The following is a 24,952-nucleotide window of genomic DNA, read 5'->3' as shown; positions in this document are numbered from 1 at the left end:
AAGATTCAAAAGGGACAGGGAATAAATACTGAAGCCAATATTTATTTATTTATTGTCAGTTGTTTCTGTGCAGGATGTGGCACACCCAGAAGCCCCAGTTTGTCAAGAAAGGCTGTTCTGCATTTTAAGACTGTTAGGCCCCTCAAAGTGCCCCAAATGGAGCACTTTAAGACTAAGGCCACAAAATTCCTAATGACATTTAAGCATCTTAAATAATGGCCAGCATAAGTGCATTGAGTTTGCTTTGCACATTTTCAAAATCTTGACTTTACATTACTTCTTCATTGATTCTGTCTGAGAGGAGAAACCAAAGGAAGAATCTGTTTCCTTCTTCAACACTAAGTCCCAGCAGGAGGAATGCAGCATTATTTTTTTAGAAGGCCTTAGCTGAAAGGTTTTATCCTTTTGGGTATATAAAAAGATCCTTTCTCAGAGGACACAGATAAAATTTCAAAAGCAGCAGCAGTGGCTTCTCATACAATAGTGAACATCCCCAGCTACCCCATGAATTCATAGACTGCTACAGACTTGCTCTGTGTGGCAAGTCAAGTGTAAACACAGCTTCTAGATCTAAAACCTGTGGCTGAAAACTTAGAGGTTAAATGTCAGTCTCTAGAGAAAGCAAAAGGCTTAACTGTGGTGGAGTACCTTATTTGCTGCTAAAGTACAATGATAAGGCTGCTGAAAAAAAAAAAAGAAATGCTAAGCAACATTGTCAAGTGCATCCCCATTTAACAAAGAACAGGTAGAGAAAGTCTCTCACACTTATACTTTTACCTTGCTAATTTCTTTATTTATTTATCTGTTCCTTTGTATTCTCTGATACTCAAAAATGTTTTAAGACTAATAATGTGGTGAGGCAAATGTGACAAAACCTAGGAAGTTAAAAGCTGGTATTTGGGAGGATGGGTTAAATGCCCCAACCTTTCAGCCAAGGCCAAGAACCAGTCCTGACCTAGGTCTCTAAGGAAAAAGTATTAGCTGTCTCTACAACACAAACACGTTTCGGAGCACCACACCACATGGCAATAACAGTAATCTTGGGGGAACAAGAACTCAAGGAATGGAGTACCAAGAGCATCGTGGGTCAGGATGGTGGCAAGAGCAAACAAAAACATGTTGAGAATTGTAGAGGACACCCCCCAGGTGCAGGCTCAGCTAGCCACTACTGCCCAGACACCACAAACAAATGGCTTTTCCAGTGGAGTCAAACTCCACCTGGTCTGCTTTCTGCTTGCCCACAAACTGAAAATCATTCAGTGATGTACCAAGTGAGTCGTTACCTGTTGTGGCTTATAAAAGTCAACGCCTGGGCCCTGGAGAAGCTGAAGTTCACTCCCGCTCACCCTGCCTGGTTAGTTACCCTGGGGGGTACAGGAACTGCAGTCTCTGCTCCCCTTCTGCCACTGCCTCCAAGCTGCACCTGCAGACATCAGTGGTCATCACCAGTGACCACGAGGTGAATTTGTGACCTGGGAATAAAAAAACCAGAGCAAAACCTAACCTCAGAGACCATGCTAGAAGATAAAACCATTTCCAGTCACTGTCAGCCAAATCTAGATCAGAAGCTGTGACCCCGCATTTTGCCTTCTACGCTATTCTGTTCCTGCAGGTTTCTCTGTGCTATGCTGCACTAATGAAGAGTCTGGCACACATCCACTTCTTATGACTGGTGATCCCACTCGTGGGGATTTGTGCCTGGAAAGAGAGGTATGGCTGTCTCTCAATAAATTAGATGCGCACACACCCCCTACCCCAATTCTTTTTTCTTTCTCAAGTAGGGTTGCTTAAGTGAAATCACTCACTGAAATTTTACATATTTTCTTAAATGCAAAAGTTTGGAAGTGCAAACGCAAAATAAATGTGAACTTGGATTCAAAACTAATATTCATTGTTACTCATCAGAACTTAACAAATCTCACATCGTTATATAATCATCTAATTTTATATATTTACTTGAGCAGGAATGTCACCAGCCTCAACTAGAGTTAAGTAGGTGATCTGAAGTGACACTTTTGATCCACTGTAGCTTTAAGGAGTATGTTTGCATTTCTGCTCAACTGAACACTTAAGAAAAACTATTTAAAAAAATGTTGCTTGCTATACCAGTCTCACTAGAATGGGAGCTACGGCGATAAAATTTCCATTATGCTTAGAAGCATCAGCAATCAGTCAATGGGACAGAAGAACTGGGAACTGCATTTTTAAGCAACATATCTTAGTTATTTCTCATTTTCTTTAATGCAGACTTTGTACAGGAGAGGTAAGAAAGGACATGTGGTTTCAAACCTCACAGACAAACCTGGCTTGGAGTTGCAAAATATAAATAAACATCTCGTCATTCAATCAATTTTAAACTAAACGACCTCATGTCTTTTAAAAATGACTAACTGCATTTAGTAAAATATCATTCAAGTTGACTACACCATAACATTCAAAATCAAGTGAATTTTTATAAAATTAGGCGAGTATTTATGCATGACTCATAAAAACCCCTGCAAATCAAAGCTAGCTAAGGAAACAGTGACCATAGCAACATCAGCATTTCAGTTTCACCACTACCATAATGAGCTTTTAATTATGTAATTATTCACACTTCAACTGATTTGTACATGTTGTTCATGATCTAGCAGTCATAAGTAGTAACATATGAGGAATGATAAGGCGCTGCCCTCAAAGCTAGACGTCTGCAAGCAGGAGGAACAGAAAATCCTTAGGAATCTTGTCGGAGTTGAAACACCATTTTCCTGCAAGATCTTAACAATTCTTACAGGTTCAATCTTGCGCTTTCTGGATATTCTCTTTTAACAGGATGCACCCTGCTGAGGCCTGAGCTAGATTAGTTCTCACACTAAGATTTACTGAACGTTAGGATTAAAATTGGTGTACTGAAAGCTGGAAGCACAGAGACAGCGGAACCCATTTGAGGTTAACAATGAATAGAAAAACAAGGAGGAAATGCTTTTCATTGCATTAAGCATATTGAAGACTGAAGATTTACTGCATACACATAACTCCCTAGAAACGATCAGTTCTTCTACTTAGGCTTAAAAAATTGCAATTGTCTTTGCAAAACAAATCATTAGATTTGCATACAATCATACTGTGTAGCCACATGAAATAAATTCATATTCTCTGCTTGCATTCTGTTGCAGATTTAATTGATGTAACAGTGCAGAAAACTGAGAAAAAAATTTATTTCTTCTGCCTTTTAATTACCATCTGCTAACATAAGATTACATGTCTTAAAGTGACTGGGTCTACCTGCCAGCTGAATTTTTCGCCTGATTTCCTCAAGCTCTGGCAGCTGCCTTCATTATTGGTGAAAATGGCATGGCAAAGCTAGCATGAAAAATGAGGCTAAGCACCTGTCACTTCATTTTTCTGCAACGAAAACAAAGGAAAACACATGAAACTCTATGCTCTGCACCATCTATACTCAACAACAATTTGCTGCAAAAAGAATAAAGCATCAGTTTGTTCTTGCATATTGTAAGAAGCGTGACATATAAAAGCACTTCTAGCAACCTCCATATTTACAATAACCAGAAAAGATAAATCTCGAAATGAACAGTACAAGGAAATAAAACAAAAAGTGTGCATAAAAATTTCCTCCCTAATGACAGATTTTCTTCTACGAATAGAACCATCCCCTAAATACAGGCTGTTTGGGGCTAAGAGCATTACTAGTGAACTTCACCTAACAAGTGACAGAGTCAAGTGTCTTATTAATTTTCTCTACAGCACCAAGGGCCTCCTATCAAAGCATGAATCAGCCAGGTACTAAGCACATTAAGCCCATGAGTAATCTCACTGCAGTCACAAGTGTCTGGATGCCTTAGCGTTCTCTAGAATTGAGCCCTTGATCCCTATGGAAGATAGCTAAGATTTGGTACATTTCAAGCCAACGCCTGCCAGAAAAGGTAACGGTCTCACATCAGAACCAGCTATGTGAGCACCCTTTGAAACCTGTCAGCTTTTATGAGTAGGAGAACTCACCTGAAGAGAACCCAAGAATGGAAACTATGGAGGATGGCAAGGAAAAAGGTGTAAAAAGCACATTATAAACAGCTTGTTTCTACTGAATTTTCTGCTTCATCACAAAATAAAAATGGTTATGTTAGCCGCTCTTTTCCCAAAGCAAAATAACCAGTTCAGGATGCTTGAAGCAGTGCTGCTGTAGTTAAGCTAAAACCAGGTCTAAATTAGAACCTGAATACCCAGGACCCACAAGCTCAGGGCATTTTCGCTAATTTGCACCATGGTCTCCTCTGAGCTCTCCTCAAAGTACAGAGCTGAAGCAACAGCTCTGATTGCCTGGGAGGAACAAAAGTGAATCCATGAGACAATTCCTTCAAATGAGTGCAAAAATAAGGTGAAGAAATATGCGTAGATTCTGTTATGGCTGAGTCATAACTTGCTTTGTCCAATATGTGGAATATCTAGAACTACCTGACGCCTAGAATAACTTAGCTTTAGTACACCAATTGAAAACTGTGATGGCTCTTAAAAAATACACTGCACAATAAAAAGGAACATATAACTACTAAGTAGTGAGAATTTTCTGGGCAAGAGTTCCCAGTATTGATAGAACAGAGAGATAACTAAATTGTGACACAAGATCTTGCTGCTTTGCTTGGAGATAATTTTCTGTCAGGCTGGATGCACAGAGCAGCACTGCCCACTTTGCACAGTGATAGTTAAATCCTGCCAATGGGAGGGGAAAAAAAAAAGCAGAATATAGATTTGCTGCTTCTGCAATTGCTTTTTTCCTCCATGTTCTTCCCCCAATCCCTTTCATGCCTAATATCTTACTTTCTGTCAAATTTTGAGGGAGTGTCTACAGAAGATTTTGCTGAAGTGTGACAGGAACTATGACTGATCTTAAATTTACAAATGGTCCAGCAACTGCCTTAAGGAAAGATGTTATCAGATGCACATTTGTTTATACAAGGTCATAAAAGGACTGTGATGCAAATCTAAGCAAATACTTTTAAAAAATTGTCAAAGTATTTTTTCCCATCAGAAAGACCATCATTGCTCTTCTTTTAATCTTTATTTCAATACCTTTTTTTTTTTTCTTCCTAGTAGAGGCATGTAAAACATAAAGCCTTATATTCTGGAGATGCTTGGATTAGTTCTATACAGTTACTATAGTCATCCTGTAATCCAAATGATCCGTGAGAAGCCAAATTACCAACTTTGAACAAAAGTTTGAAGTTCTACCTGAAAGGCATCCAAAATACTCATTCTGTGAGATTCAGTTTTTGTACAAGACTGAAGTTGTCCTGTTTTCTTTTGGAAATGACCATGCACGTGTCCAAAGATGGATTCCCCCCCCCCACTTTGCCAGAAGAAAGATTTTTAGAAGGAAAAAAACATAGAGAGATCTGCAATTTCAGTCATGCTGGAATAAATAGAAGATTTTATGGGATAAATATATACTTTATTTCATTCATATTTATGGAAGGATAATTGAATTTTTTTGCATGAGAGACTCTGAAGAAATGCACTTGAGCATCTAGCAGGAAGCATAAGGAGTTTTATTGGTTTAATTCTTTTAAAAGACATTTCTAATTTTTATGAGACTAAGACTGAAATATTGCATCAATTATAAGCGTATTTCCAAAGAAATCATTAGCAGTATATTTTAGCACTTATAGAGTTCAAATCAGGGTCAGATAATAGTAATGCTATGTGGGCTGTTATTGTTAACAACTTCACTTTTATTGCAGTCTCTTATAATTAGTATGTTAAAACAAAAGTTCCAATGCCCACAGTGAGAGAAAAAAAAATAAAATTCTGTTAGCAAGTGCCCTGCTGCAGTAACCTCACCCAGATTTGCAACATTATATATGGCCACGTCAGGTAAAGGCCTTGATCCTCGCACATTTCTTACATTAAGCAAGACAGGATTTGGGTCACTATTTTGGGAGAGTAACTGACAAATACAGATGTTGCAGGAAACAGAATTGGTAGTTCAGTAGGTGGCACTCTTCCCTTGGAGTTGGTACTGAACCAAAGCACCAGCATGTTATTAAGCACCAAAGATGTTATACGATGAAGTAGATACTACAGAAAGACCTTTAATCACACAAGGTCAAAGATCCCAAAGTATCTTTTTCCAGAATATTAGCAGTAATCATAGAGCCCTGTTCAAGTTTCCCTGTTGGTAGTCACAGCCCATCAGATTTCCACTTGACGCTTCAGCAGGGTAAGGATTTGTGCGGTTTGTGCAACCCAAAGCTGCAAATAATCAAAGGGTTGAGTTTCCCAAGCAGGACACACTTGCAGTTCAGGTTGTTCAAACCAGGACAATACTAGCACATGCCTCCTGGAATATGTAACCACTTCCAAAGGTTCAAGGCTTACTAGATGAAACCCTTAGCGAAAAGAAAGCTTTGTCACAACTCTTCCTTATGAGTGAATACATCCCTGAGTGGATTCTTTAACTCATCCCTTATGGCATGACTTATAGTAATTTTTAATTATGAAAGTACAATCAATATATTAAAAAAAAACCAAAACAAACAAAACAAAACGCCAAAACAAAACCACCCTGAAAACTCCTGAAAAGACAGTCTAGATTATTTTGAAGATATAGTAAGTAAATAACTCACTTCTCAGAAAGAAATATGAAAATGTTCAAACTTCTGTCACCACATATGAGAGAGAAGCATGCAGTTGGAAACGCATGTGGTTGTTTATCCTAATGTACAAGGTGGTCCTATGCATTCAAAAAGTTATACGCCATGGACCAAGTCACCACCTGTAGGCTTCTTTAAACCCATTTAAATACGGCAGCTATTTATCTGCAGACTTATATTCAGAAAACCTCAATCTTCACATATAAAACAACAAACTTAATGAACACTTACTTAAGCCTTGATTCTGTAAGGAAAAATTAGTAAAAAAAAATTTATGTGTATATAAGTATATGTAGTACCTGTACTTAATTCAATTTGGAGGAAAAATAATAATAAAGTTTTCTTTGTGCTTGCTAACTTGAAGGTAAGCAAATACATCCTGCTTCTTGTAGGTGAGGTTCAGCAGAGCTCTGATACATATAAATATTATCTGGAGGCTCTGCTACATCTGAGTTTGGGCAAGATTACTTTGTGCATTGCACATCTGTGATAAATATACAGTCAATGCAACTACAGGGAGAGAAAAAAAAAAGTCAGATGAGGTTACTACTAGAATATTAGCAAGAAAAACTGTGGTTCCACCAGAAAGATTTTTTGGATGAGAAGTGTAGTTTGGGTTTTTAATTTTTTTTTTTTTTTTTTTTTTACTTATTTTTCCACAGTGGCTTCCCAACCATGAAAAAATACCACTAAGTGTTAAGGCCTAGATTTTTGTTTTGTTTCATTTTTAGGTGTTTTGATTTGGTATTCTGCAAATCTTTTTCAGTTTAAGAATTTGATGTCAGAAGACTCCAAACATGGCTGTCTACAAGACAAATTTAAAAAAAAACCCCAAACCACTCCAGAGTTCTTCAGCTTATAAAGCAGATCCTTTGGGAAATGAATAGTCATACATTTGAAGCCAGAAGGGACAATTCTTATCATCTAGTTTAACTACTATATAGCACAAGCCAAGGATCCTCTTTCAATTATGTCTGGATCAGGCCCATAGTTTCAAACTGAGCTATGGTAGCTTCTTCATAGGGATGCTCAGGCTTTATTGAGGCAAGTTACTCAACCCACTATTTACAAAACTCTGTTGCTATCCCTAACGCCAACATCCATTGCAGTCTTAACTGTAGCCCTCTATATGCCATACACCACGGAGCAAATCTCTAACATCTTGCTTACATTTCCATCCTGTTACTACTGCTAGGTTTTCATTATCCACTGGTAAACCATTTCTGTTATATGACCATTTTACCCTGATACCGTCAGAGGCTTACTGCAAAACTACAAAGCTCCAAAACCAGGAGAAACTATACTCTTCTCCATTATATAGACCTTTATTCCATACAGCATACTTAAAATCTCAATATAGAGATAGTATTAACAAAGGTAAATTGTTTATAGCTGGTCCTTTGACTAGATCTGTGGTTTAACATACAAGAGAGCTTAAGATGAGTTCAGTATCAACAGATACCAAAGGGCTGACCCACCATGCTCTGGTAGTTGCCATAGCTCTTCTGACCTCCCTTTCCCAATCCTAACATTAACCAAAGTTTTGGCATTCCCTGACACTTTCCTCATTATGGTCATGCTTTTGTAGAGGTACAGCTCATATTCTGGGCTAGTAATGCAAGGGAACAGAAAGCCAAGGTTTTGCATTCCCCAGAGGATCACTCAAGCATTCTTTAAGTCTCTTTCTGGAAGATAATAAAGTCAAGACATAGTTTTTTGAGGTATATTAGAGAGCTTCCTTGTTTGAACATCAGAGAGTGTATCACCACCCTCAATTGCTAAAACTGACCTAAAACATTTCACTGAGACACCAAGAGAAAGCTCAACAACTTTCTGACAAGTATTGGGCGCAGTCCCTTTGGTTGGGAAGCATTTAGATATATTTGCAGAACATGCTGAAAGCGCAGTGTGAATATCAAAAAGCCGAGGAGGTCTTTTAAGTCATTTACTGTCCATATGCAACATCATTATCTAATATCAATCCAGCCTTTCCCAGAGAAATCAATATTAGACTGTGTGCTAAGTTCATATTTTATTAACTACTCTATAGACCAGAAAGTGCATGTGTTCAACTAAGCTCAACTATTTAATGTCATTTAAAGGTGATGAAATCTTTTAGATCCAAACCCTCTCAGCATGCTGCAATTTTACACCAACTACGGGAAAGTTCCTGATAAAAAAAAACATAGAGGGAGGGTGCAAGATTGCCAGGTAATCTGAGAGGATACTATTTCAAACATATTTTCTGCTGTTGTAAGATATGTGGCATCATGAAAAGAAGCAGAAAGCAGGACTTATTTATGCACTTTTACACTGATAATCCACGTTACAGCCCCAGTACCGTATGTAAAAGAATAGTCTGTCTCAAGCAGCACAGCTATAAAACTTTGAGTGGCAAACTGCATTTAGTAGACTGCTGGGAGGTCTGTGTAAACAATAATAATTTATGTCAGGACTTACATTAAAGGTCATTGTGGCTTTTTAGCATAATAATGTTAAACAGTTTGACTTTTTTTATAAGTAGATAATATATTAGAAATATTTAATAACTGGTTATATTGTAGTCCTATGACAAATTCATCACTGGGAAAAAAGCCCCCACAATTGTCTAAGATTTCCAGCCAGCTCATGTGTAACAAAAGGTACTTTGGGAATAAAACAACTTCTGTGGTAATTCAATCTCATAGCATACTGTACTGCATATTAAGGTGTATATCAACAATTTGCAGAAAGCTGTACACAGATGCTCGTATCTCTGCAAATTAGAGTGAGATTACCTTTAACACAAAGTCTTTTCACAAGCTGAGTGAAGGCCAGCAAAGACAAACCAACCAGTTAGCAGCTTCTGGAGCAGGATTCCTCTCCTCTTCAAAGAGATCCATTGTCTCTTTCTTGATATCTTATGTATTCTCCCACTGTGATAACTTCATCTTTTTGCCATGCCTTTTTTTCCAAGTACTTCTGACTATGAACCACATGATAATACATTATATGACATATGCTTTTAATCTACAATCAGTTATTGACTCAGTCTCATGGAACACAAACACAGAAACATCTCAGACTGCAACCTACATGTAAGTCAATAGAGGTTAGCAACCAGAAGAGCCTCCAACAGAGCATCGCCAGGAGCATGCCTAATGGAACACAATAGTTTGACAGGACCGGTACAAGACTGGTCAAATTTTAGTTTGCAGCTTTGTGCAGATCCATAAAAATGGTATTGTTGCTGTGAAGGGTCTTCATATTTTCAGCTGAGACAGAGAAAATAGAAATGAGACATTCCACTTTTCCATAAAAGCAAAAACATGGACCTCTTCAATGTAGCTACACTGTATTTGCACTTCTCCCATCCAAACCAATTTTAAGGTGATGCATGTTGCAAATCCAAAAAAAAAAAAAAAAAAAAAAAAAAAAAAAAAAAGCAGAATCCTAAAATTCACCATCAACTTTTGAAGAGAGAGCACATTTTTCTTACTGTTATTTAGGTATTGAACTGTTAGAATTGTTCAAAATAGATTAATTGTATCTTGTCAGAAGTCTCGATCTACTTCTAAAAACACCATTGATTGGAAAGGGAAGACTTTGGTTTTGCTTCTAGAATGAGCACTACTGCACCCAGAAAACATGAAGTGGAGATACAATTAAATTAATTTTGAACATATTTCTTTTCCACCTCATCTGCTATTGCAAATCCCCTCCCCATTACACCATCATGCTCATCCCATTTTGACCATCCTTAATTTCTTTCTCCATTTCCTTTACTTGTTCTTTCTCCTCACAACATGCCCTTCTTGACTAGATAATCATCACTTCATGTCTCAATGACTATTTCTGTGAACATTCAATGGAGGTGATATTCTCTTCCCAAATCCTTCCCCTCTCTGGCTATGATCCAGTTCCATTTTTATTTATTATTATTATATACTAGGCTTCTCCTGAGACATCTTCATAGCAGCACTGATTATTTAGTCTGTCCTTCCCAAGCCTTTCCAACACTTCACCTTTGATGCTGTCCTCAAAGAGTAAACTCTATATTTGAGGCTTTTTTTCTACTTCTTTCAGGCTTTATATCTTGTCCATTCTCCACTGCTTAAGGCTCTGTGCTTTCAACTACATTATTTTCCCTGAAATTCTATGCTTGTTTCAGCCTGGCCCATCAATTTTATGCAATGAATGTAAATGTATTTATAGACCTCAACTCAAATCACGTCTATGTTATAAGGTGTGTACATGCAACTAAGATAGTTCAGGAATGTGGGGATAATTAAAGCTATAGTATATTGTCTTTTGCTATAGAGCAGTTCAAAAGTAGAATATTCTCCCTGATTCTGCTACTACTCTTTTCAAATAAGAGCCCAGTTTTACTTCACTAAAGATTGCAAGACTCAGACCTTACCAAGAATGATCACGGTTTAACAAAGCAAAACCAGGATAAAATCCCATGATGGAGAACCTTACTTTCCTTTTGCAGTGCTGGATAGCATAGGTTGAGAGAAATGGAAAAAGTCCCATATCCTGGATTAAAGATGTGAAAATCTGGGAGTAAATACCCAATCCAATATACCTAGTCATCTCACCACACTCTCATATTTTTATCACGCCTTCCCTGCCCAGAAGGCTTACCACTATTTCCATATTGTCGCTATGACTCTTGGGCAGACCAGGATTAATTTTATCTACAATCACCCTTTAAAGCTCCCTTTAATTTTTTTCTTCCTTCACACAGTTTAATCATGCTATCCCTTCAAAGCTCCTCAGTAGGAACTCTGTTTGTCATTAAGGAGATGCTATCATAAGATTTTTACCTTTCCATCCTTATATTATTTCTCCTGTAAGTAAAAATTTAGAAGGACGCTGTTCAATCCCAATAATACAAATTCCTGTAATGCAAAATATTATTTAGCACAAAGTTTCATCACCATATATATAAGAAGCTTTTTTCTTCTACTGTTGACTCTTAATAGAAGTTAACATTAATATAAACCCTTTCCATACACCCTTCAAGTCTCTTCAATCAAAATTGCTCTGTATTTATACTACTACTGCTTTTAATTTACAGCTCTGTCTTCTCTCACCAAAAGCCAACCTCTGTCTTGCTTGCTATCTATATGCAAGTCACTTTACACAGTTCTGTAAAGCATTATCTCATTATTCTGTCTCTCACTGTTGAGCATTTTCAGACCCTCTGTGTGAAAGATGAGATATAAAAATAAATTGAATTGGAATACATGATGCTAAGTCCTGAACTTAAACAGACTACACTCACAGTGCACATGTAATTTGACAGCTACAGGCTATACTTTCATGACATACATCAAAAGGATTAATGCAAAGGAATTAAAGTTCGAACTGTTCTGGGTAGTCTGACCTAGACATTAGATTCATGGCCATGTAATCCCAGGTTGTTATTAACCAATCTGACAAAGAAAACCAGGGGTGATTATAACAACGATTACTAGTTACACTGTATGCCAAAGCCAACCTTCAAAGGTCAATGCTTCTGTAAGTGCTCATGTCTTCTGTCCACCATATCCAGGTAGCATCCAGGCAGCTATCTTAGCTGCCTTAAGTAATTCAACATGAGAAAGCATTTGTAAACTTACACTATCTGTTCTGTCAGACAAAAAAAACCAAACACACCCCCCCCCACAGCCCGCAAAAAAAACCAAACCAAAAAACCCAAAACAACTACCACCACAATAGGATGTTTTAGAGCATTTCTAAACAGGAAAGATATGTAGTATGGAGCTTTGGGTGTCAGCTGTAATAAGGCTGGACTCAGTAAGGGAGAAACTGTTAGTTAAAAATTTCATTCTAAAGGAGAAACAGGAAAGATGGAAATACTGAAGATGTCATTTAACATAAGGAAAAGGCTCCATCTGACTGGGTCTTAAAAAATTCACAGAATTTTCTCTTCTGATTGTTTTCCATTGGTATTTCAACTCACTTGAAACAGGGAGGACAGAGATAGAAGAAACTTCACACATCTAATCCTGTAAATATGATTACCTGAACATTAGAAGAATAGAAAGTATTACATCTTATATCAATGTTTATAGATTTAAGATTTATAATTGTTTTGCTTTGAGGCAAAGCAATAAAAGAATACATCATAGAATCAACAGAAGTCATTCAAATTACTCTAACTGTAGTCAGCACTCCCTGTGCAAAAGCTGTGGCTTTGAACCTGCATTCCTCCATATGGTATTTAATCACAAAAAATAAAGTAGTACTAAACTGATATGAAGCATAAACAATTAACATGTTTGGTTTTTTTAATTACAAATATATAAATCATTATGATCTGAATCCATCTGATCAAAATTAAATCTGAAATGGCTATTATGGCTTATATTTTTTTTTAAATTAAATAATGAAATAAAAATTAAAACTGATCAGATTTTAAATTGCGGACCTACAAGACTCTCAGATACTAAGGCCTTTGTGAATGTTCAAAGTACACCTTTTCCTGCACTGACTGTAATAAGATTTAAATTTGCATGCCTGCTTATTAGGCTGCTAAAAATTGAAGCCCTGAGATCTACATTAATTCTTGAGTATAGGGAAAATTATTTTTGGCTGCACTGAAGCTCAGAAATGTAACCATGCAAGAATTTTTTTTTTATTATTATTATTAAACACTGTGATAAAAAACATATTAAGAAAGCCTTTGCGTGTTCCTTGGCAGAGTCGAGGCATGCATTGTATTTCCCAAAACCAAACAGCCTTATGAGTCTAATGACATGTTGCACGTGATCAGGTCCTTCGGCATTTCACGTAGATCAAAAAGTATGGTTGGGAGTTATTCCATTTCAGGATTTAGATTGTAAAATATTGATATTTTTATGTAGAAAACACACCTGTTTCCACTTCTTTCTTCTTACTCAGCATCAGAAAGTGATGCTTTGTTTTTTTCTCCCTCTAGGCTCCCATAACACAATATTGGCAAAGCGATGCTAATAACGTAGGAGGAATCTAGCTAAGAGCAACAGCCGTTTTGAAGTGGATTCAATCCTTTCATTGAAACTCCACTAAAAATAATTTAACTCAGGTAAAATTTGACATTTTACCTCAAGCCTTTATTTAGATGTTAGTTACCCACAAACACACATATTTGAAATCCTCACAGTATATATTGAACAATCTGAAATAGAATAAATGTTTTTAAAGAGAAACAAAGGAAAACTACGTACAAGCTGGAAAGTAGAAACATTCTAGGAATATTTATTGTCATTATCAGCCAATTTTATATTTTAATGACCTAGCTTTAAATTAGAGAGAAGCATAAAACACATGCTATAAAGAAGCAATTCCATTTATTCCACTAATAAGTTGCAACCTGTGTCTGTTTTATGAGCGTGCACATAAATGTATTCAGTTAACATGAATTATGTATGCATGCCTGAATGTTCATGAACCATTCCTAATGGCTTTAGGTTATTGCAAATCTGATATCCCAAAAGTAAGTTATCCAGAAGCATGTACGAAAGCAGCAAACTCATCCCTGTGCCACGTTCATCTACTTCTGCTTAAGAGCGCCAGGGAAAAGCAATTTGAAACTTGAATTCTGGTACTGCAAATGGGTGGCCTTTTAGTTTGCCCAAGGGTTGCTCTAAGCAAGATGGGATCCTGTCTTCAGAGTCATGAGTGCCACTGAAAAACTCACCCTGCCTGCTGGATTTACATAACTGTCTGATGGTTTCCCATGGAGAGATGAAAGAACCTGGGGACATTTAGATAAGAAGGAAAGACGGTCTGGGGAAGGAACATAATAAAGGAGCACTATGCTGCTTAGACAAGTTATGTTAAAATATGCTTAGGATCTGTAAATAATGAAGCACAACCTGAAGTAGTTAGTTTCTAGACACAATGTATTATCATCATCCTTTCCCTTTTTAAAGTTCTGGCTCAGTTATTTTGTAATCTGAGTGCTGAAAAGAGAAACTTTAAGACCTTAATCTCTGAAATGAGCATTTGAGGCAATTTATACATATTCCTGGTCCTCTTCAATGACTTGGCAGATAACCCTAGCCTTAGCTTCGCTCTGTGCTGCACACACCTTTCTTCCCTTCGCAGAGCTGCTCTATCCTCCAAGAAGCAGATTGACAAGAAATGTTCACAGGTAGTCCAAACCAGAGGAATGCTATTTAACAATAATTTTACTAACAAAATGCAAATTGACCTAGATTATATGTAGAATGCATGAATACAGGAATGACAGTGAATGACCTGGATTTACACTCAAGCTGTGGCCAAGCTGTCCCTTCCTGGGAGTAACATCTCCTACCCCAGCAGCTCCCTGCTGCAGAGGAGGTGGGCAAGCCTCAGCTCCCCATCTCTCCTCGCAGCCCAGACACACGTGCTGGTACTGGTCAGCAGTCAATTACTACTCCCAGGAGCAAGGGTGAAGGAAGGAAAGACTTCTGTCAGACATTTCTCTCTGGACCCTGACCTAAAGTCTTCACCTCCCTCTTTGTGTTCATTATTTCACACTGATGGGATGAATAGCGGAGTGTTTTCTCAAAGCTAAGAAACACCCACTTGCTCTCAGACAATTAAGAATACAGATGTTAAACTCAAATTACCAGACAAACAATTCCCATTGCAATCTTCCTTGCACTCACAAAAAACATGGGCATGGCACGAAGATCCTCTTCTAGACCTTTTCCGCACAAGAGATCTGTTTACTTACAGCTTGTCCAAGTAATATCAAACAACTTTTATCATTGTGAAAGAAAAGGAATAACAGTACACAACAGACTACTGGAGATGCTATTGCAACCAATATCTTTCCTTTGAAATGCAAGAGTCAAACTCCTTTTTATATATATATTTAGAAAGAAAAAAAAAGAAAAAAAAAAAGAGCCTTGATCCTAACATAAAGCTTGTCATAGGCCAAAACAAGAATATAAAAGAACAGTCAGGAATTTGAATTATGCAAAAAGATGATTTGACTGGTGTGTGGGTGTGACAAAAAGGACAACAGAAACTCCACAGACGGGCAGAATTTTAGAAAGAAAATCCAGATGCAGGCTGGTCAAATGTGGGATGCGGCACTGAGAAAATCCTAGACAGAGCTTTTGAGTCTGAGTACCAGCTGAAAACAATCTCCTGTTGTTTGATCCTCCTATGCTCAAAGAAAAGGTACTTGGCACATCTTTTTAAATAAACAGGATTACATGAAAGACATTTGTCTCCAACATCGAATTCTCCTTCTAACTGGAACAAACTTGCGAGACTGAATGTTTAACTAACTCAAAAACATTGACAATTTTTTTAAAAGCCTTCCAGTATTCTCATTAACAACATATGGAACCTGGCAATTAGGTGGTCCCTGTGTTTTAGTAGTTCAAAAAATAAAATTTCAAATTACAGTTTTACCAGGAAGCAGTAAAAACAGCCATTCTGAAAATAGCCATAAAGTTTGATAACCCATTACACTGAATAACATTTCTGGGGGCTAATGCATGCTGATGACTCAAGACATACAATCTCTTTCCTAAAAACCTGATTTCTGGCACTGGAAATAACCGCACAGCTGTGGGATATGCTGACTCCAGTATTAAATATCAAGAACTTTGAACACAAGATCTGTTCTAATCAAGCAGCTATGTATGTTTAATGTAATTCTGTCACTCTAAAGCACAATCTCTCCTTTCTTTGAGGAACTTGGATAAAGGACAAATCCAGAGCTATATTCTAAGGAAGAACCAGTGATACTTCTGTGTAACATGATGAATTATACAACCAGAATTCTGAATTTATTGATCACATAATATGAAAAAAACAAGCATATTCAAGGTCACGGCAGGTGTGTTTTACTACATAGAGAATTTCTCCAACCATCAAGCTGTTGTTTTTAATCACCACAGCATGTATGTGAATGAAGACAAGTATAACAATTAAGAGCAGCAATGCTTATGCCTGGGAGAAGATTTGGTTCTACACGTTTTCAGACAAAACACACGACTAAGCCATTGGCAACAGCAATGCCAAGCTTTGTCAGCTTACGAGGGCGAGACAGGAACTGCCTTGCTGAATAACACCAAACGTTCACCTAATTCATTTCCAGTCTCCAACTAAGCCCATGCTCTGGAAGAAAGGACGAGCATCCTGGCTAATTTACTTTCATGTTAAATCTCATCTGCGTGTCAAGCAATAGCCAAGAGGAGTGGCGGCGCCTACGCCATACGTACCTTCCCCGTCGGGCAGCCAGGGTCCTCATTACACTTCCCAATGGCTTAGCTGGACTGTACTCCATGCAGCTGCACACATTCCTTCCTTTTTCTCAGCTTCATATTTCTATTTGATTTTGTTGACTCTATGGAAATGGAGCCAACTTTTCTGCCAGTTTTAATGGATTTCACCCTGAAATCAATAGAAAAATGTCCATCTATAATAGCTGCTAATTTAGTTCCTAATCTGTATTATGCCAGACAGGAAGTTTATTTGGCTCTCTTACTTTGAGAGAAACAGTGAGAAACACAGAAATTAAAAAGGGCAAGATTTATCTAGGAGGTGGCAGCAGCTAAACTCTTCGGCTAATGCAGCTGCTGACATTTCCAGCCATTCAGTGCATTACTCCCTAGGGAGAATAAAGCTGAAAGAAACTACTTAGTATGAAACTACTGGATGTCCATTAAAAATCATTCTAGTGGTGAAGATGAAGAGGCTCATTGGCAAAATAGTCCTTGTATAAATCTAAAAACAACATTAAAAGCCATCCAAAAAGCAGGCAGTTAAATAGATTCTTTCACACTGAGAACACCAGCAGTACAGGAGACTAAAATGGATTCTAGGAAAAAAAAAAATTACTTTTGATTCAAGCCACTGATAAAGAGATTTCCCAGTCAATGTCTGCGTAATGCTGAAAAGAATGATTTTTTTTTTTTGCGCAAAGTCCCAAGAGATGCTAGAAAATATGATTCAAAGATGACTTTTAGAAGCAGAATTCAAAGAATTTGTGAGGATAGCAGATCACGTTCTTATATTAACACCTGCTACACAGGATAACAGAAAGAAAAAAAGAGCTTTATTCTAATGAAGTATTGGATTTAAATGTTCCCTATTCAAACAACATGGACATTCTGGGATCTGTGATAGTAGCAACATCTTATCCAAATGAACTTATTAAGAAATTAATAGAGCCACGGTGATTTAAACTAATCCAGAATGAAGTTTACTCAAAATATTTTGAAAATAACTAACCTGTGAAACATGATAGGTGGTTTTAATAAAGGAAGCTTTGAGGTAGCTGCCATTGACTGCATCTTACTTTAATGAATGAGAATATACCAGACATCTCTCTGGGCAGGACACTCCCTGTGAACATTTAGTAGTAATTCCATAATCCTGTTCCTTTATGCACACAATACTTCTGTATGATAACCCCTTAGGATCCAAATCAAGGTCAATACTCAGTGCCCCAGTCTCTGTACAAAACAGTAACAATTCCTGCCTCCAGAACTCCAGACTTGAAGCATACCTATATATTAGCCTTGTTTCCAGTTTAGCTCTAGGAATAGGCAAAGACTACATGAAATAGGAACAGACAAATGCTCCACAGAAATCCTATTTTACGTTCAAAGCAGATACCTTGGTCAAGTCTATAATTTATGTGTTTTCTCCCATCTAGATGCTACAGACACAAGCAAGGCAATGCATTCCCTGATTTAACCAGATTTTCTAAGGGCATGGTTTTATGTGGTGCTCACTGACCTCCCTCTTCATTTGAGGTCACTGAATATAGTAAGGTTATGTGAACTTCACTGTTCGATTTAACACTTTTGTATCAGATTCATGTCCTCTGTACACCACCTCCGTAGCTGGAGAGAAAGTCAAGACTTTTACCTCATTATAAAAGTTGGAAAGAAAGGCAAGGCTTTTACCTTGTTATATAAGTTTAAAAAAGCCAAAAAGAAAAAAAAAAAGACATAAAAACTAAGTGGGAATTTTTGTCAACTTCTGCAAATGCCATTTAAGAAAACCAAACAGAAAATAGATGTACATGGAGAAGAAGGCTAAGGAAAACATTTCAATTCATTTTCAGCAAATCTGGTTTTCTACTTTTCTGTTGAAATGAAAGCACAAGTGGCAACAACTTCATGCCTACGCTTGTTATTGCCTACTCAAGAATCAAGTGCTCTTTCAGTCAAGACTTGATTGTTGGAAAGAAAATAAACTGTCAACTGGTGAGGCTTGTTATCAAGCTGGAAAGTGAGAAAGGGTTGCTTGCTGCTGCTAGTTTTGGGATTTCATCAAATGGCTTTTAGAAGCACATTCTTTTGCTGTAATCCTTGAAGTAGTTCTCCTAGAGGAATAGCGTGCAACGAGGTTGGAGTCAAAGAGCACCTCAGGCTTGGTTTTCTTAGTGTTCTCACCCCTGAAATTGAGACAACATGGTCCAACAGAGAAAAAAAAAATAGGATTCTAGAAGCTTCAATTCTTCTCTCAGCTCTGCCAGCGCCTTGTTTTTACACCATAGGAAAGTCACTTAATCTTCTGTTCTTCAGTTTTCCCATCTGTAAGACATGACTGATATTACCCTTTTAATGACACACTAGGAGGTCTCAGATGATATTTATTTACACAGGCTAACTTGCAACAAATTAATTTGGCATTTGATCAAACCTCATGTTCTCTGTCCCCTGCAAATAGCCTTCTCTGAGCTGTAACCCGCTTCCATTCTCTGGGCAGAAGTTGCTTTCTGTGTTTTTCACAAAACATATCTCTAGAATAGCATAAATGAAGAGGAGATTTAGGGGGTTTTTGGGGTTTTTTGTTTGAGTTTGGGGTTTTTTTCCCCCATATCTCAACTTTTCACATATCACCATATTTGTGGCATTATACAAACGTTATGAATGTCCCTGATTTTTCTGACACTTTGCAGCTTTAAAGACTCTGTGAGGTTTCCCTACATGTTCAGAAAAGACTGTACAAGAAGTGTTTGCTTTGGCTTGGCAGCCTTCCAAGGTTTTCAAAAGCAAATGCTAAATGTAGGTATTAAATAATATCTAGGTAAGACCCTTCCACAGTTCCAGAGGTGATAGGGGGAAGGCAACACACACCCTAAAACAGAACAAAAAAAAAAAAAAATGCAGAAAGTCCCAGATTTCCATACTTAAAGCACAATCTTGGTCCTGCAAAGTGAGCTTGTACAAGTCCCCACATTAACAGAATGAGAGGAACAAGAGAGAAACACAAGTATATGCAGCTCCTGCTACATGAAATTATGTAACGGGAGTAATTAGTCTTACTAATTATAATTTTTTAAAAACTGAATGTCTTCAAATCACTGCAATTTCTTCTGTAAAAACACAGATCAAAGCAGCACACAAAAGACATCTGAACCGGTACCCTCCTGTAGCATCAGTTCACAGCATCTACTTTAGGAGGAAATAAGTTAAAAAGGAAACAGAGGGAAAGGGAGAAGGTAATTAAATGGTAATAATCCCAGAATGAAGAAATATATTCATCCTCTTTCATGTCTGCATTAGAGCCGGTTAGGGAATTCTAACAAAACATGTTTTTGTTGGGAAGTGCCAATTTGTTGAAATAAGAGTATGTCATGGAAACATCTATTTCAAGAAATCTCTACTGAACAACAAAAAGACAGAATAAAAGAATGCCTGATTTCCTGCCAGGCAACCTCTCCGAGTGCTGGAAAAGCTTGGGTTTCCATAGCCTTAAACTCTGGGATTGCCCTCTTCTGTAAATAGCACTAATGCTTATAGCTCCTACAGCTTTTGGGTCAAACACCAGGAAGCTGGGTGCTGTGGGAGTTTCAGCTCAAATGGGGTTCACTCATGCCAAACAATGATGGACTATTACCTTGACTCCTCAAAGATTCTCATGCTTTCCAGACTCATGAGACACAGAGTATCCAAGAAGTCAGGACAGCTAATTGTTACTTTGATAGTAAATAAAATATTTTTATTTTATTTCTTGTGTTTTCAAGACATTGTAATCCCATTCCCCTCAACAGGAATGTAAAATTCTGCATGTTTTATTTCAGTTACTTGTAAACAACCCATTAAATGTCACTAACGCAGTAAATACACTTGTATGACTCCAGGTTCGTATGAGCAGTTCTCCAAAAGGATTCATGTTACAAATAAAAATTGAAAAGGGTATTGACAGGACTAATCTAGTTTGCACCAGTGGGACTGCTAACCCATATATATTAAACATACATAGAGAAAGGCAGAGATTCCCCAACGAATAACATTCAGAGGAAATACCACCCAAACTTCAAGCTACAGATCAGTTTGCATGCTAAATGTTAAAAACAAATGCTTCTTAGCCTGCTAGTGAGTGCTGCACAGGTATGAAAATCTTCTTAGGGTAAACCCTAGAAAAGCTACAGAATGCATACAGCATCCCACTGTGCTTACCACTTCATTCGGGCTCCCTCAGCAGTACTACACTTCAGCAGGAGACTACAAATATTGCTAACCTAAAGGAGGCAGGGCAATGGAGACTGGAGCAGAAACTATTTTGAGTTACGTGACTAACAACTCAGAAAAGATAGTGGCAGTTCCATTATATTTCACTTATTAGTTGCTCGTGGAACAGCCTTCAGTGAGACCTATACATGAGGTTCTACATATTAGTTAATTTTCCAAGGTTATACTAATACTAAAAAGAAGCTTTCTAGATAATTAAAGGTAATTGACCCAGGTCAGTATTCTTATTAAACAGCTACAGTTAAATACTGAAAGATTATTTGCATAGACCAGATCAAAATACACTTAATACGGGCCGATAGCAACATAACATGATATGTAAGAACACAACACAGGACAGCACACTGGGAACAAAGAGTCATAATTGTACCACTAGATTTAGCCCAATAGATTGGTTTTTATGCATGCGATTAAATAATAGTGTAAAAGAAATAAAAATATACGCACAAGTTAGAATTCTCATAGCTAAATTGCATCCGGTCTACAGTATAGATATTTAGCACAGACCTTTATCGTGTGATTTAGCAAGAAGCAAGCCACACCGTCAGTTACACCAAAGATTCATTTCGCCTGGTATCCTGTCTCTGATAACAGCCAAAACGGATGCTTAAGGAAAGGGTACGAACACAGGACAAATACAGGGTATGCCCTGCCAATTCTCAGCAAACCCACAGTTTAGAAACTTCCTGAGCTGGAGCCTTGTATCAGTGTCTTTAATGGCTCTTTATGAACTATTTTTCCATGAGTTTATCTAATCATTTTAAGAAACCATTTGTATTTTGGCATCTCCAACATCCTGTAGCAATAACTTCCACAATTTAATTATGTGTTGCCTGATCATTTCACTTGTTTTTTGTCAAGTGAGAAATAATAAATAATCACTATCTTTGCTTTCTTCATGTCTCTCCTGACTTTATGTAGCTCCTGTATATCTTGCTTCCCCCTTATTAGTCACCTTTTCTTGAAACTGGAGAGACCTAGGTTACTGAATCCTCCCTTGCAGATAAGCCATCACATCCCTCTGATCGTGTCACTTTCTTTTGTACCTCCACAACTTCCATCGTATTCTTGAGATGGGACAGCTGGAATTGCACAAAGTACTCAAAATGAGGTTGCACCATTTATTTGATTCTAAATACGGAAAACATTAAGAACATCATTTATAACCCTTAATGCATTTTATAGCACGCCCCAATTCCCCCTATTCAACTGGCACAGTACATGTCTCCGTTCTTTATGTGTTTTGTCCTCAGCACAGCTCTGCTTTCTATCATCCCTTCACCTATGCTCTGTCAGCACCACATCTTTCTCCTTCTCCCCAATTTCTTCTGACTTCAAATACTACACAGCAAGTTCCCTGACCCATATCTCTGCAAAACTGGAGGATTTATGGTGTCTCTCCCATTATCAAGCTTCGTGCACTTACCAGACTTACACGCTGCATAATATCCACTGCTGCTTTCCTTTATCCTGCCCCTCTCTGCTTTAACTTAGCAGCTGAAGCCAGAATTTTAGCTTTAGAAAGATTCTCTGCACATTTTTCAGACATTTTAAGACAAGTTTTTATATATCAAAATACTACAAGGCATTTTGCCTGAAGAAGTAAAGCTAAGACAGACATACTTGGTCAGGTACAATCCTAAACATAGCTACATAAATTAGGCATGAGGGTTGTGAGCCTAGTCACAAGCATTTCTCACAACCATATGGTCAAATAAAAGTTACCTTCAGGGAAGGCTCAGCTCATGCAGGGGTCAAATTACCCTTCTGAGATGCTTATATCTCATTGACTATATTGAGAATCTAGGGCATGTGTGATCCTAAATTTAACATCTCAGTTCAGTGAGATGACTCTGGGATTTTGCATTTCTAGGACAAAACAACCTGGGGTTACATGAAAACAGAACAACAGTTACAAATCCAAGCCAGACTCCCTCCACCCCAATAACTTAAACTCTACAAGCAATAGCTAAAGTTTTAAACCCACTTTTTCCTGGGTAGATTTTGCATAGCTAAAGTCAGGCCATAAAAAAATTGCGGTGGGTTGTGCCAAGCAAAATTCCCAGGGTGTTGGTTTCTGTTGAGAAAAATTGCCAAATGGGGCAATTCATTGAAACTTCAGCTATTAGGTTTCCTGCTTTCCCTATAAACTTTTATAAAAAGGGCATTTCAAAATGGTCTAGTTTGTATCCAAAATGCTTCTTCATGGCAAGTATTTATTTTCAGCAACACACAGTTGGAACTCCAGGAATAAGCAGCAAAGCCACAGCATCTGCAAACTCTCTCCTCCTTCTGAATGTTGTGCAGTCCTTACATTTGAATTTCATTTCTTTTCTTGGTTTCTCAGTCTTCTAGTGTTACTTTAATGCAATTGCCTAGTTGTTAGCAGAATACTTATTGCCAACCGTTTCCTTGAATCAGCCTCATGCTTCAGATTGACACAATAAACCCAAACCTCAAGATTCTCTCACATACAAATGTGCACAGACCAATTGGCTCTGGTTAGTGCTTGTTTCATTTTTATTTTCATTTCATTTTTTCATCATGACTGTAAACCAAAATAAACGAAAGGGAGTGAAACCACAAACAGCAATGTTCACGTAGCACTTCAACTGAAGTCTCCAAGAAGCAAAAGTACTCAGTTTCTGAGGGGACCTTAATCTTTCACCCACATCTCTATAATCCCATGATAGCAGAGAATGCATTTACTTGCAGAATTTTATCTATGGATCTACAGTATTAGTTCTTGTATAAGGGTGAGGATCCATAGGAAAATTAAGACAACCTGCTTATATCTCCCCTGTAAACAGGGGATGACAGGAAAAGGATGAAAAAAAAGAAGCCTAAGGTGGCCAAAGCAGGAGTCGAGAAGCTTAACATCGCACCACTCTATTCTGGAACACAGTATTGTTCAGCAAAACTTAAACACAAAGATGTTAATTCAAATTGTATCGACCAACCAAAATGCTTCCAGGCAACTGCTACACAAGAATGTTTACTTTTCCTGTATTTTGGATAAGGATGGACAATTAATTTTTTTGCTTAGCTATTCTAGGACTACCCTTACCCATCCACTACTTGTTTGTATTGTAGGTCTTCTTACAATTACCATATGCTACACTTGATTTACTCAAACACCCCAAAATTTAATTCAGAAAAAAAACCTCTTACTGTTTATCTACGGTCCTTTCCCAAATGGATTTAGTTAATTTTTTATTCTACTATTACTTTTTACCAAAGGAAATTTGTATTGAATTGTATAATAGAAGAGACTGAATTATTCAGTTTATGCACAGAGTGAGCAATTGCAATGCAAGCTTACCCACTATGCCAGTCCTGTGAAGATATTTCCTTCAGTGCTTCTTCAACTGCCCTGATTGCTGTGACAACAAATGGTGGCTCTTGTGACAGGTGTAAATGTTTACTAGGAGTTAATTCAAACACATCACATGATGTTGCATATTAAAGAGTAAGAAAGGTAACATCGCTGGAAAGCACTACCCAAAATTATTATCTGTTTATTAATGTTGCCATGTCATCAGACATAAAAGAAGATAAGTTTTTTACTCATTTGAAAAGACATAATTTGCTTTGCTAACTAAACCACTGCCACAATGGCATTTATTTTAGAATAACAAGAGACACATGAAAGCGTGACTCTGGATTTTCTCTGCATTAGTCAGAATAGTAAACATAGAGACCAAATGCTGGAGAAACAAAACGCTACAGGCTCACAGTAAAGGCCAGGTAGAGGACATCTCTGAATAGGCAGTGTCTTTTTTGTTGTAGCTTTGTCGTAGAGCTTGTGTGAGGTAATCAAACCTGTGGTTTTTTGCA

General features: G+C 37.5%; 1 long non-coding RNA gene across 1 annotated transcript; it reads right to left on the bottom strand.

Moving 5' to 3' along the window:
• Positions 1 to 3,262: 3,262 nt before the first annotated feature.
• On the bottom strand, positions 3,263 to 24,541 carry LOC142603560 (uncharacterized). Its single transcript, XR_012837500.1, has 4 exons — positions 24,438 to 24,541; positions 19,031 to 19,171; positions 16,847 to 17,018; positions 3,263 to 3,384 (listed from the first exon to the last, which is right to left on the bottom strand). It is a non-coding gene; the product is annotated as an uncharacterized LOC142603560 (long non-coding RNA).
• Positions 24,542 to 24,952: the final 411 nt, after the last annotated feature.

This window comes from Balearica regulorum, chromosome 12 (genome assembly GCF_011004875.1).
Source record: "Balearica regulorum gibbericeps isolate bBalReg1 chromosome 12, bBalReg1.pri, whole genome shotgun sequence".
Taxonomy (NCBI): domain Eukaryota; kingdom Metazoa; phylum Chordata; class Aves; order Gruiformes; family Gruidae; genus Balearica; species Balearica regulorum.
This window is presented reverse-complemented; position numbering and strand designations above follow the sequence as displayed.